Source organism: Xenopus laevis, chromosome 9_10S (genome assembly GCF_017654675.1).
Source record: "Xenopus laevis strain J_2021 chromosome 9_10S, Xenopus_laevis_v10.1, whole genome shotgun sequence".
NCBI lineage: Eukaryota > Metazoa > Chordata > Amphibia > Anura > Pipidae > Xenopus > Xenopus laevis.
The window spans coordinates 29332832-29344790 of record NC_054388.1 but is presented as its reverse complement, the minus strand read 5'-3'; the positions used below and the strand labels follow the sequence as shown (position 1 = coordinate 29344790).

Below are 11959 nucleotides of genomic sequence, written 5' to 3'. Positions count from 1 at the left end.
AAATCCGGTACTCGGCATAGAGAGCAGCATCAGAAGGCACAGCGAGAATAGTTGTGGTTCACAAACTTCACAGTGAGTTGCACCAAAAAATAATTTTCATTATACATACTTAAGTCATAGAACACTCTTTGCACTTTAATATAATTCCCTTTGGCACCCCTCGGTCCATCCTGTTTTTTGTTCTGAATCAATTGCAGTTGCTCCTATAAGGGAACATGGATCTAGCACCACTTTTGAACAAGGGTTCCCACAGAGCTCTGTGCTAGTTGCCATAGAACAGTTGTGCTGAATGAATAGGAAGTACTTATACACCATACGCTGAAAATTAAACAAACTGGACCAATCTTTCCAAGTCTCCTGCTGATACTTTAAGAAGCATCTAACTAAAGATCACGTTAGGGGATAGGTAAGGGGTAGGAGAGGGTACACATATATGCCCCCCCACCTATCCCTCTTCGATAGAGCATTCCCTAATAATGTTCTCTGTCTTTTGGAACAGAGAGAAAACCCCTCCAGCCATTCTGTACAGGCACAAAGCAGTGTGTTTTTAGTGTAAACAACCCCATATTGCTAATGATTTCCATCATGCCAATGTGCACAATGGCCTGGTTTAAATACATTTATACAGTATGCCTATATAAACTCATATTGGACCACATTTAGCTATGTGTTGCAAGCAGATCCATGGAATATATTTATTAAAATGTAAGCAGGTCTAGAATGGGAGTCAGAATAGACTCTGGTATTCCAAGTACACAGACCTAAACAGCCTGCCACCAGCCCACTAAGTAGAGACTTTCTATTGTATATTTTAGGAACCACTCTGGCATTTGCCAGAACCCACAGATTGCCATCCAGGCCTGAGCAAGAGCAGTGCAATGACAATATGTGTCAAAAGGAGGAATGCACAAAATGATCATTGTTTTGTGTTTAATCTAGGGCAGTGGTTCTGCTCTGTATGGGAAAATTGGAGGGATACAGATGCCTGTGTTCCCCTGTGCCTGTGTTACAACATTGGGTGATATTGCAACAGATCACTAAACCAATAGATTCTAATATTTACTATGGTGAATGCAATGTTGTACCTTCTGTTCTGGCCAACAGCTTTTGCATAGGGGTCAAAATCTCAGCATAGAAAAACAGCCTGGAAGAATAATAGGTACAAACTATGAACTCCCTGCTTTATCTGCAGACTCAAAGATTAAAATGCACAGTTCATATTGGTAACAGAAGGGTCTGCACCTTTTGCATTGCTTCCTCATCTTGTTCTGTAGAACCATAAGTAATCTCCATCTGCTGATGAAGAACTAAAGATAGATAACCAAGACCAAGCCAAAAGGTTATATTTACGACATTGGTTTATATCTATTTTATTATACAAATGAAATACATATATAGAACGTTCATTTATCTTTTACTATAGTCATGGAGCACTGTGACTATTTAAATGAATTACTTATATTCAGCACATACCTGTGAATGTTACAGCATTTTAATGAGACACATGCTAGAAATGATAGATATAATTGGTGTCCAACAATAGCTTTCTTCTTTTTCCACTATAAAAGAATGAGATTGTTAGCTCTTGTGATCAAGAGATAATTTATTCCTAAGAGTCTTTTTAAGGAAAGAGAGTTTACTGCTTCCAGATTGGCCACAAAAAAATAGCCATTAAAAATGAAATGATTAGAGGACACTAGCTGAAGCAGATGTCACTTGCTACAGTTATGATATAGTGATGCATTCTGAATATTCACTTTATAGTGCTTTGTTCTACTGTAAAAATAGGAGAGACCAGCTCAAGGGCAGTATCTGCTGGTTGCAGTTAATAATGCATTTCAACAAAAAATCAGACAAAAAAAAAAAGACTTATAATATTAGTTAAACATTTACTTAGAAACAGTTATTTCTGGAAGCTTCTGTGTATAAGAATAATGTATATGAGAAGGTTCAAAGTCGCACATTGGCCATGCTGCAGTGGGCGTAAATTAGGATACTATTCTGGATACAGGAAGGAGGCACTTGACTAGAATCTGCTATGCCCCACAGAAAAACTTCTTCTCAGTCAGGACCACCTTTATAAGTGTCTATATAACCCATGAGACAGGCATGTGGTCCAGTGTGCACATTGGTGCTTGTGCCCACATCTGTCTGGTAATAGCAGGTGCAAGGCCGGATTTGAGTGGCGGGCGGCCCTAGCGCCCACATTGCTCTAGAGAGCGCAGGTACACCGGAGCACTTACGGTTGCTCTAGTCAATATCTGGGTAATTAAAATCCCCCATTATCATTACTTTAACTAAACTAGCAGCCTTTTCTATTTGCATCAGGAGCTTAGCCACCTCCTCCTCCTCACTTACATTAGGGGGGTCTATAGCATACGCCTACAGTTAATTTGCTGGACTCTTTACAATTGGTGAAGAACTCTACCCATAAGACTTATGCCCCCTCATTTTCTAACATGACATCCTCCTTTATATAAGATTTTAAATCCTGCCTAACAAACATACATACCCCTCCTCCTTTTCTATTGCCTCTGTCCCTCAGAAACAAAGTATAGCCGCTGATATTAACTGCCCAGTCATGCGGCTCATTCAGCCATGTTTCGGCCACACCAATCACATCATATTTTCCATCCAGCACCAGCACCTCCAGCTCTCCAATTAAGCTGGAATTCTCCTTGCATTTGCAAACATACATTTAATACTGGTACCATAATAAACATATGACATGTGGTCCTCCCTGTCCTTAACAGTATCCCCAACCAAACCCCCCCCCCCATTTTCCCTTCCTTTGACCACTACCTAATCTTCCATGTAATCCTTTACTGAACCACACACCCCCACACCTAGTTAAAAAAACTCCTCCAACCCTCTAGCTATCTTCTCCCCAAAACATCATCATCATTGAGGTGCAGCCCATCCCTGGCAAAGAACCTGTAGCCAATTGAGAAATTAGCCCAGTTCTTCAATCACTCTGCCATGTATTAAACTCCCTAAGCTCCCATTGGTCTTGTGCTCAATTGCAACTGAGGCATATGCAACTCGGAAAGGCCAAGAGTTTTTACTATACTCCTGCCAACAAGCTACTACTTTTGCAGAAATGTCCATGCTGCACATGTCTACACTGCTTATCTACTGATTCCATCATTTCTAGTTGTCTTCTGGCAGTTGAAAGAGGATGCCGGGACATAACAACAAAAAAAATACTCTCTCTTCCTCTGTAATGGGGGTTGTTACTGGCACTCGGTATTTTGGGTTGTATTTTTTTTAGTAAGTTTTTTTTGCTAAACCACAGTATAGTACCACTAATAATAATAAAAGGTATCTGTGACAGTTCTATGTAGTTTGTCTCCTAACTTTTTCCTGGGAAAAGTTATGGTGGCAAATTGCTATGAGACATTTCCCTTTGTTTTAAATGGTTTGTTTATAAACTGATCATATGTTAAATGGTTTCTCTCTTTCCCGATTAATCGTACAGACTGATGTGACCAGATCAAACATTAAACAAATGGCAAAAGGTAGTTAGGTGAGATAAAAATCAGAGAACAGCAAATATGCATCAGGCTGCTCAGTGCCAAACAACCCAAGGACAGGCTAGATATTACATCTTTATACTGATAAGTACAGTCTGATATCCTATCAGCTCTAATCACACAGAAACATATAACCTTTTGCAATATGAACACAATTTACTATTTTCTGACCTGCTAGATTTCAAAATCCGTCATATACTACAAGTGGAATGGCCTAGTTACTACCTGTGGACTCATTTTGGGGTGGCATTTCGTTTCTGCTTTTTTCCCAGGAATTAGCTATGTAAATTGCAAATTAGCATGACACAAGGGAGCAATAATTTTCTTGACTGTGTTTTTAGAGGCTATTCAAATGTGTAAAAATGTGTTGAACATAATAAAAAGAGGCTCATACCAAACCTAACCAAACATTTGAGACATCTACCGTATGCACTATGAATACATGCTATATGCATACTGTACAGTGTATAAATGCATTTTCATTGTAAATCGTTGTATCTTTGTAACCTTGCATATAGATTTTAGAGAATAAGTACTGTATTAAATGTTGCAGTAAATAAGGTGCAAACTTGTTCTAGATCTAGTAAACTATAGCAGCCAGAGGGGTGCAGAACTGTAAATGCTCATTGGTTGTTGTGTGTCTTAGAAGCTGAGGAAACTTTCCACTTCATTACTTTCCACACATAATCCTTAGAGCACCCCCAAAACAGATTAAAGGGATACTCTCATGGGAAAAACATTTTTTTCCAAAATGAATCAGTTAATAGTGCTGCTCCAGCAGAATTCTGCATTGAAATTCATTTCTCAAAAGAGCAAACAGATTTTTTTTATATTCAATTTTGAAATCCGACATGGGGCTAGACATATTGTCAATTTCCCAATCACTCTTTACTGCCGTACTGCAAGTTGGAGTGATATCACCTCCTCCCTTTCCCCCCCCCCCAGCAGCCAAACAAAAGAACAATGGGGAGGTAACAAGATAACAGCTCCCTAACACAAGATAACAGCTGCCTGGTAGATCTAAGAACAGCACTTAATAGTAAAAACCCATGTCCCACTGAGACACATTCAGTTACATTGAGAAGGAAAAACAGCAGCCTGCCAGAAAGCATTTCTCTCCTAAAGTGCAGGCACAAGTCACATGACCAGGGGCAGCTGGGAAATTGACAAAATGTCTAGCCCCATGTCAGATTTCAAAATTGAATATAAAAAATCCGTTTGCTCTTTTGAGAAATGGATTCAGTGCAGAATTCTGCTGGAGTAGCACTATTAACTGATGCGTTTTGAAAAAACATGACAGGATCCCTTTAAGCAAGTGTCCTGCTGGGAGAAGATGATTTCCAAGGCATAGGACCAGATTTCATAAAAACAATATACCTTCTAATGTGATCTTACAATTCACACAAGGAGTGTAGGACGACCTCTGCTTTTTGGTGTAACCCTGGACCTTTCACCTGCTCCAGCAAATACCCAGTGGCTGCAGTAAAAAAAAGTAGAACATTTGATGGGAAATGCTCTGATCTGCTGAAGCAGTCTGATTGAAATGGGGCAGGTCCGGATTGAGAATTAAAATAGGCCCTGGCATTTCAGGTACACAGAGGCCCAATCAGCCCACTCAGAGGCCCAAACAGCCCCCACCAGCCCACTAAATACTGACTTTCTATGGCACCTTATAGCAGCCCCTCTGGCATTTGCCAGAACTCACAGATTGCCAGTCCGGGCCTGAAATGGGGCCCTATCCTGCCTTATGGGCAAGCTGACCTGTGGCCCTTGACACTGTGCGGGTTCTGCATTCCCAGGGTCCAGCACTTGCACCCCAAAAAAAAAACGTAAATGACCTCTAATAAGTTTCTGTACAGAAGGATTCCATATAATGGCAGCATAGGTATTTCCCTATGTAATGTTGATAAGCTCTACTGAGGGTCCTCTGTACCTCTTGTATTGGTTATTGGTTGTTTTTTGCAATCTGTATGTTCAGTGTAGCTATATACTTGGTAAATATACATCGCTGCGGAATATGTTGGCGCTTTATAAATATGTGTTATTAATAATAATAATAATAATAATCATTTGAATACTAATAACATCAGCATCAAATTTTAGGGTATAGTAGTCCTTTAAGTTTCCTTACATTCAGATTGAAATCAGTCTGATCTCCTAAAAATTAATATGGCTAAAATGCCATATTTTACACATTGAACTTACTGCACCATACTAAAGTTTCAGCTTCTCAATAGCAGCAATAATCCAGGATTTCAAAATTGTCATATGGGACATTCACATGCTCAGTGGGCTCTGAGCAGCTGTTTAGAAGCTAAACTTCGGGGTTGTTGTAAATTATCAAGCAGAAAATGAGGTTTGTCTGTAATATAAGTTGATGCTACAGGGCTGATTGTTAAACTATGATGCTAATTGCAGTGGTTTCTGAGCTGCCATGTAGTTATTATCTGTATTAATTACTAATCAGTCTTATATTGTGACATTTATATTCTATGTGTACTGTATATCGTGAGTCAGTCCCTAAGCTCAGTAAGTGACAGCAGCACAGAGCATGTGCAGTGAATCAGCAGAAAAGAAGATGGGGAGCTGCTGGAGCATCTTTGGGGGCACAGATCTTGTGGTTGCCTTGGGCTGGTATAGAAGCTCAAAACATAAAGCACACTTGTTTAATTAAGCTTTAATTCTTTAAGGCTTTTTTCTTTCTGATGGTGTGTTGGTCAGTTTTAATGGTGTAAAATCTCTATTTCAGTACAGCTATTGTTAAATAAACTTTCTGGCAATTTATTTTTACTGCAAGCTGTGTGAATGTTAATTGTAAGCTCTGCTAATTGCCATCTGTGTAGATCAGTTTTTCTGTTGACTGACAACTCTGCAGGTCAATGTGCTTTGGGCTTTTTTAAGTTTGTGCTCATTAAAAGGAATTTGGGTCTATTTACCTGTTCATGGGAAGTCTTATTTGGAGAATGGTAAACCGTGGGGTCTGTCTATCAGCTTTGCTTCTTAGTTTCCTTCACAAATTCCAGATCATCCTTCACCCTGATCTATTGCTTTTGAGAAATCACCAAAAGGTTTCTCCTGCAAAGAGATGAACAAAGTGAGTCGGCAAGTCCAAAAACTGGACAAAACCATACATTTATTGACAATGATGCCAATGAGTTCTCACGAAAGGCAGGACAAACAAGAAAAATCAGAACCCAATTTGGATATTTGATATCTGCACTTAGAACCACATATTAGGTCATAAACCTTTTGCTTAAAGCAGACATATGCACACATATAAATAAATAGCGATGCATGGAAAACATTATGTTCAAACAAGCAGATGGTTGAAGTCTCAAAAAATCTTTACCAGGCAGTTCTTGAAGTAATTCATTGGTAGTAATGCGAAGAGCAGGGTTGTTCATCTGGAGGCCCATGAGCTTGATGTGGTCCATCAAGAGAGTTTCTTATGGATCTCAGCTTGTACAGGATCTCCATATACCTCTGTGTGTGATAATTTGGCCCCCAAATGTGAAAAAAGCAGATACTCCAAGGCCTGGAAACGGATCTGGGGATGGGGTAGGATTGCTTCTCTCTCCACGCTGCACATTTAAAGTTCTTCCTCCTGTTCCTTCCTTATCTTTCTCCTCATTTGAGGCTCACTGCATTAGGCTCTTTTCTCCTGTTTCACTTTGCATTGCTGTCATATATCGACCTCCAGGACCAACAGCACAATTTTTGGATAACTTTGCTGCCTGGCTTCCTTACTTTCTTTCATCTAACATCCCATCCATCCCTACACTCCTATAACACCAGCCTTTCCCAAGCCAAACAAACATACTTTACTTCACTCATTAACTCCCTTTCTAAAAAACCGGCACAACTTTTCTCTACCTTTAACACTCCCCTTCTCCACTCCCTCCATGCCCTTCTGTCCCTGCTCAAGATATTGCCGAGCACTTCAAAAACAAAATTGACACTATCAGAAGTGACATTGCACTACTACTCAACCCCCCTAGACTTCCATCCCCCTCCCTCCACACTCCCCAGTTTCTCCTGTGCTCCTTCACCCCTGTCACTGATGAGGATGTCTCAAAACTGTTGCTCTCTTCTCACCTTACCACCTGCGTGCTTGATCCTATTCCTTCAAAACTTCTCCACAATACAAATCTCTGTCTAATCAAAGCCTTATCTTGCCTTATCTTGTTTAATCTTTGGCTCTCAATGGGAATCTTGCCTTCTCAACTAAAACATGCTCTTGTCATCCCCATTCTAAAAAAAACCTTCTCTTGATCCCTCCAATCTTGATAACCTCCGGCCTATCTGCTACCTTTCATCTCTAAACTACTTGAGCACCTAGTCTACAACCGACTAACCTCATTCCTCTCTGACAATAACCTGCTGGACCCCCTACAATCTGATTTTAAGCAACAACACTCCACTGAAACTGCCCTTACCCTACTAACTAATGACTTTTTAACAGCTAAAGCCAACAATCACTTCTCGCTACTAATACTGAATGATCTCTCCGCTGCATTTGACACTGTGGACCATCCTCTTCTTCTCCAGTCCCTCCATTCACTTGGCCTTCGTGACATGGCCCTGTCTTGGTTCTCTTCTTACCTCACTAATTGTTCCTTCAGTGTCTCCTACAATGGAGTAGCATCTTCTGCCCTTCCTCTTTCTGATGGGGTTCCTCAAGGCTCTGTCCTGGGGCCCCTTATTATTCTCACTCTATACTTCCTCCCTCGGCAAACTAATCAACTCGTATGCTGATGACACTCAGATATATCTCTCCTCTCCTGATCTCAGCCCAGAACTCCTAACTCGAGTCTCCTCCTGCCTGTCCGCTATCTCTACTTGGATGTTGCAATGCTACCTTAAATTAAACCTCTCAAAAACAGAAATGGTCCTCTTCCCTCCAACTAACACCATTAACATCCCAGAAGTATCCATCATAACTAACAATTCCACTATCACCCCATCTCCCCAGGCCTTGGGATTATCCTAGATTCTGCCCTGTCCTTCACTCCTCATATTCAGTCACTTATTAAATCATGTCACTTCCACCTAAGGAGCATATCCAAAATACAATGATTTATCACCCAAGATGCTGCCAAAATTCTTATTCACTCTCTCGTCATATCACGTCTTGACTACTGTAACTCTCTTTTAATTGGCCTTCCCCTCCAGAGACTGTCACCTCTCCAGTCCAAAATGAACACTACTGTGAGGCTCATAAACCTCAGCAACAATCCTCCTCTGCCACGCCACTGTGCCAATCCCTACAATGGCTTCCGCTACCTTTCAGAATAAAATTCTAATTAATGACATAGACATTCAAAGCACTTCATAACTCTGCCCCACCCTATATCTCTGATCTCATCTCTATTGTAATCCATCTCTATTGCAATCCATATTGTGATCCATTGTAAGGCAAAACTGTACTGATTTAGGCTTTGTTCTCCTTTAATTGCAAATTGCAATGCTTTCATTTTACATTGGTGCTTACTGCTTACATTTAGTTTAATAAACATGATTTAACAATTAAGCTTAAAACCCCTTTAAATGATTACCAGTTAAAATTACAGATATTCTTTAATTTCCAGCACTTTTGAAGATACATTATTTTTGCATTGTTTCAGTAAAGTTTTTTCTCATCTATAATGTTTATTACAAGGTTCACCAATGTCCCAATAAAAGTGGTGTCCTGGATTCAGTGTATATCTAATGCCCTCATCCATCTCCTTTAATGTTTACTTACCTATGTCCAGCTGGAAGCTCAATTTTAAGAGATAAGGGCATACACTTGCACAGTGTTGGACTGGGATACCAGGGGCCCACCCAAAAACCAGGGGCTCACTCTCAGTACTATTATTCGTCCTCACCTCACTCAACCTCTATCCTCCTAGTCTCTTTTCTTTACATACTATAATTGATTATTCCATCTATATAGCCACTTTTTCTCATAGAAATAATAACTGTCTGCTAAGGGGCTTTGTAATATCACAGGTGCAAAGTTTATGTCGAATTGCTCCTAGTAACCACTCTGCCAATGGCATGTATTGGTGTAGTCTTTTAAAGTAAGCTCCCAGCTGGTTGCTAAGGCTTATGAAAAGTCAGGCACATTTTGCACCTGTTATTTTATTATACCCTTGGGGGGGGGGTGTAATAAAAGTCACAAAGAGAATTATTATTTTTTGCCCAAATAACAATAAAAATTCACATTTCGCAATGTATTATTCTTGCTTAGACTGTTGTAATGTAATTGTGAATTTTAATTGCTCATTGCACCCTTTTAAGAAGTGCTTGAAGGTGGCGTAATCTTTTGGAGCATACTGTATATAACAACTTTATGAGTAAGAAGTTCTATTACATACAATGCACACTGACACAAACTATAAAATTCTCAATCTTTCTTCCACTGTACAAAGTGTTACGCTAAACTGTTTTCTGGGCTCACAAAATCTATAATAAAATTTGTTCATGCAAAAGTATACATTTGCAAAAAGTTTTTCCGTTACTGACTTTTATTATATTCCCCCATTGGTCTTTTTATATCTGCCCAATGCAGATTCAATGAAATCAAAGGCTTGAATGTAGGTTAACACTTCTTTCCAGTGCCTCAAGGTTGCAGAAAGTTTTCAGTTAGATGCACCAGAACAAGTATTGGACCAGAACAATTAAAACCTTATCCATGGGACAATGGAATCCAGATCTCTTTTGGTGCTCCATCTTCAAATGAAAACCACAAGGAGCCAAAATCTACGGAAGTAAAAAAAAAAACTTGTAGCAGAGCCAAAAAACAAGGAATCCCTAATTTATAATGTGCTATAAAATCTTATAATAATTTTATTTTAGGATCCCAACCGTACCCCAAGAACCCTGAGAAAAGAAACACATACTTTTCCAGCTTGGCTTGATAGGTTTTACTTTTATATGAAGATCCCCAGACTTCATATTCTCCAGCTGGAGCCATTACAGGAAGAGAAAGAACGATAAATTAAATACACAACAAAGCTTTGAATGATTATGCATAAACATATACGGCATTTCTTATATAACACTTGGCCGTCACTAATTTTACATCTAGACATAGGGGAGACAAAAATATCCAATTATTAAAACTACAACATTTTATTTTAATGCCAAATTGGCTGTATAATTTTACAGCTTTTACAAAATCAATATGCATTAACAGACTCAATGAAGATTGATTATACCCTGTCAGGACAGTGGGACACTAAGCTGTTACAAAATGTATTCTATTTGGTTTCAAGATTCTGACTGTTTCTAATGAATTCCACTAACATCAGAACTCAAATGAAAAATATAATAACTAATGTGTATTTTAAACAAGGTTGTTGAGGTGATTCTCCACTGAGTCCAAAAGGTAGTGATACCAATTTCTATTTGTAACTCAAGCAAGCATTGTTGCTTTTGCAGTTTTGGTGCAATGCCTTATCTAAGACAAACTTGGCTGCAGTTTAATGCACAGCTATATGTATACAAAGACCTGTGCACAGAATAAAGTGGGCCCTCATAATTTACAGCAGTTGTCATCTAAAGTAAAAGGAAGGCATTAGGGGTCATTTAATGCAAATGCAAGTGCAGTGTGCAATGTGCAATTCTAAATGCAAATCTTAATGTTTTTACCCATAAAGCAAGATTTTTCCCCATAATTCCAGTGTAGTTGCAGCCATGGCATGAGTTTCATCTGGCAAATTAGATTTTAATTTCAATCAGGTGCAAACAGTTTAGTAACAGTACTGAGTCAGGCCTTCCAACAAAGAAATCTTCAGAGGGGCCCAGCGCACAGCAACACCTACCTAGTTCTCTCTTCAGCCCACCCCCACTTGCAGGTGCCTTTACAAATGACCCCTACTGACTCCACTAAATCACTGGGTATGTAGTAGGCACAATGATTAGTACAGTCCTGCTGCCCTAAAGTGCATTAGGCCTGTGTTAAATTCCAGACATGGCACTATCTGCAAGAAGTTTGCATGTTCTCCATGACTCCATATAAAATTGACCATAGTGTGTGCATATGAAATAGACTGTAAGCTCCACTAGGGCATAGACTGACTGAATGATGTATAATTTGTGTAAAGCATTGTGGAACATGTCAGAGATATATATAAATAAAATATATTACCTTAACCATCTCATTCCACTGTGGGTTCAAGCTTTTAGACATCACCTTCATTTTCATGGACATGATTCCTCCAAATATTCTCTACATGTCAGGTCTGGCTATTTATAGATCAGATTTTTGGCTTCTAATACATGTATATAGAGTTTTCTGCAAGCAACACAAAATGTCACAGAGTACAGAATATAAAAGTGTTAACAGTGGCTCTATAAATAGAACTTTCGTCCTGAAAAATAAATTCCCACTGTCTTTCTGTCAGTGCGGTTCACTGACATCAAAATTGGTTGCTATGGGC

General features: G+C 39.3%; 1 long non-coding RNA gene across 1 annotated transcript; it reads right to left on the bottom strand.

Annotated features, from left to right (window-relative positions):
* Nucleotides 1–8880: 8880 nt before the first annotated feature.
* LOC121398749 lies at nt 8881–11913 on the bottom strand. Its single transcript, XR_005964499.1, has 3 exons — nt 11668–11913; nt 10418–10481; nt 8881–10277 (listed from the first exon to the last, which is right to left on the bottom strand). It is a non-coding gene; the product is annotated as an uncharacterized LOC121398749 (long non-coding RNA).
* Nucleotides 11914–11959: the final 46 nt, after the last annotated feature.